Consider the following 2,775-nt stretch of genomic DNA (forward strand, 5'->3'; position numbering starts at 1 on the left):
GTGTGCACCGGAAAGTAAACACAATGAATCATTTTTAGTGCTCTGGGAGCTCAAAGCACATTTCTGACAACAAAAATTTCTTACAACCACTTTTTTCCAGTGACGGCTGAGTGCCAAGAAGTGCTGAAACAAAATATAAATGTACTATAAGCATACTTTACAGTTAGAGTCTGGTGGAATTATGCTGGAAAACAATTATCTAAAGACCCAGGAGTGCTTACCCTGACTATCCAAAGAGCTCACGTGGGCTCCACTTTGCTCCACACAGGCAACATCACTTGTGCCTTAAGAAATATACAACATAAACAATTAATACAGTGAGATATGAAAGCAATTTGGCAAGCACAGAAGAAGAGCAATCGTGTAGAGACAACACAAAAGGAGGACATGCTGTTTCCATATGCTTTACATTTAAAGCACCCTGTGAAAGAACAGTATTAGAACAAAACTTACAACGAAGTGTAGGAAGCAGTGACAGAAAAGATGACAAAAACAGCCATGCAAAGCTTGTTTCCAAGCTAACTGCCAAAGCCTGACCACTTTGGAGACTTGACACACATAGCACTAGGTATGCTTTGCATTAAGGTTAAAACATTTATCAAAATAATACAATGAAGAAGTGGCTTCCACACTTACTTGCCATCGCTGCCAGACCTTGCACCGTTTGACCGCAAGCTGCAGTGGAGCATTTTAAAATATCGATACTCATACTACACAACATAAACAATAACTTGAATACAATTGCTTAAGAAGAGCATATACCTTCTGTGGGTGCCACATGAGAGGAGGTTGCTAAAGGTCTACTCAGTTGAGTCTTTTGTCTTATTTGACTGTGAGCTGTGGAGGAAAAGAATTTGACAAACATGATGACCAGCACTCTACCAAGTCAGTGAAAAAGGACAAAACTGACCACCTTAAAATCTGTCATTTTTTAATGCAGGAACGAAAGCATATAACAATACACAGCACAAAAAAGTAATTGACCAGAACACATGTATCTTAAGAAGTCTAAGTAACGCAGAGTCCGGTTTCTGAAGCTGTGGTTGGCACCAGAGGCTTCCCTATTATTATATTCAGAGAACGCTGAAACCAATCGTCATATAACTTTTCAACGCACTTTATCTGCATGCATCAAGGTGTTGTAAGATTACAAAGAAACGAAGCCGCCGACACGAATGGTATGTTCACAAACACGTGTGAATGCCACGCGTTATGAAAGCACGACAATGAAAAAAAAAATACGTTACGCCTGCTCAGTTTGTTTGACAGAAGAGCCGGCGCTTCTGGAAAGTCGTTGGAGTCGGAGTCCGAAGAGCTCCACCAGGTAGGCCGCATTCTTTTCCTCTTTTGACTACTGCCTTCGTCGTCGGATAAATCAGATGTAAACCGGGCCCGGTCTAGCATCTTTCGGCCCTCATCGTATGAGCCTAGCAAAAAAGAAATACATGTAAACGTTCAGCGCTCTTATTTAAAAGTTGCATCGATTCTTACGGAATGTCCGCTTGACCGTCGCTCTGTATTCGACGTAATTTTGACCCGGCGATCCGCCTTTCCTGACAAGCCTAGTGGCTTTGTCAGCTGGCACATTTGGCCATGAGCACGTGGAGCCATTCATCCACGTTAATGGGATGAGCTCCACTTCACGCGTCTCGTTAAATTCTACAATTGCGTACATCTGAAAAAAAAACAAAAAAACACGGCTTGTGTAAGCGGAAGTTCAACACTCCAAAACTCAAAAGCAACAGCCAGCATGCAAGCAATTACCTCCAGATGCGTTCTGCTGCTTGAAGGAGATTGCGATGGACTGCTATCGCTTTGGATTTGCGTCCTATCCACTTCGCAACACGTGTAGCATGTCAGCACTCTCAGCAGCAGCTCCGTGGTTGAACATTTCACGTGATTATGACAATGGCCAAACAAACGTAGTCACGTGTTACCTACAGCGCCGACGGTGCCGACGGCTCCAGCTGCAATAGCGCTAAGATCGACATTAATGTCTCTAGAAGTGCAACTCTTTAAATAATTTTTTGTCGTTATTTTCGCCCTTAAGGTTTATATTACTAAAACTGAAGTCGTACATTTGTTGCCGTTATCGGCACAGTGCCATCGCAAGCCAAGCTCGTTCCATAGTCAAGTCAAAACAGGCTTATGGCGGGGCGGCGCAGTGCCCCGTCTGATAAGTTCGGCTGTCATTGAGTATCTTGAACAGCTTCCGACGAGCCCGAAACTTCACGTCATTCAACAATCAGCACCAGTTCGCAGGTCAGCTTTCCTTTTCGTTTTGGGGAAAGCGCGCCACATTGGTTGGAAAACAGGTCTGACTAGACATTCGGAGCGTGTCGGCGTTTGTCTAGTCTTTCTTCTGTGTGTGCTTTCATTTTTTCGCGACCGGTCTGCCACATTTTTCTTTAAATTGAATTCCCAACTAGCCCTATTGACGTTTCGGAGCCTTTTGGTAACGCCCATGCCCTTAAATCGCAGGTCATCATGCCGTACAAGGAAAAGTTGCATATACGCAACAAGGCTTACAAGTTGACAAGGGCGACCATTGAAATCATTGGGCGACCGTGCCATAGCAGGGCAGATGAGCAGGAAATGTTGGATCCAGCTCAGCATGATCTGGATTCTTCCGATCACAGGGACAGTGCCTCTAATTTTGACAGCTTGGATGCTGGTCACATCGATGTTGAGCTGTCACATGCATCTGATGGGGGCCACACAATGCTCTCCATGACAAATAGGCCTCCAGAAACATTAAATGACGTTTCAGGGGGT

At 44.2% G+C, this 2,775-nt stretch overlaps 2 long non-coding RNA genes across 2 annotated transcripts; both read right to left on the reverse strand.

Moving 5' to 3' along the window:
- Positions 1 to 251: 251 nt before the first annotated feature.
- On the reverse strand, positions 252 to 799 carry LOC149370212 (uncharacterized). Its single transcript, XR_016291041.1, has 3 exons — positions 763 to 799; positions 637 to 675; positions 252 to 284 (listed from the first exon to the last, which is right to left on the reverse strand). It is a non-coding gene; the product is annotated as an uncharacterized LOC149370212 (long non-coding RNA).
- Positions 800 to 1,293: 494 nt separating this feature from the next.
- On the reverse strand, positions 1,294 to 1,890 carry LOC149370213 (uncharacterized). The gene is made up of 3 exons (XR_016291040.1): positions 1,765 to 1,890; positions 1,492 to 1,675; positions 1,294 to 1,427 (listed from the first exon to the last, which is right to left on the reverse strand). It is a non-coding gene; the product is annotated as an uncharacterized LOC149370213 (long non-coding RNA).
- Between the last annotated feature and the right edge of the window lie 885 nt (positions 1,891 to 2,775).

The sequence above is a fragment of the Amblyomma mixtum genome, chromosome 1 (genome assembly GCF_055824585.1).
Source record: "Amblyomma mixtum isolate Tamu chromosome 1, ASM5582458v1, whole genome shotgun sequence".
Taxonomy (NCBI): domain Eukaryota; kingdom Metazoa; phylum Arthropoda; class Arachnida; order Ixodida; family Ixodidae; genus Amblyomma; species Amblyomma mixtum.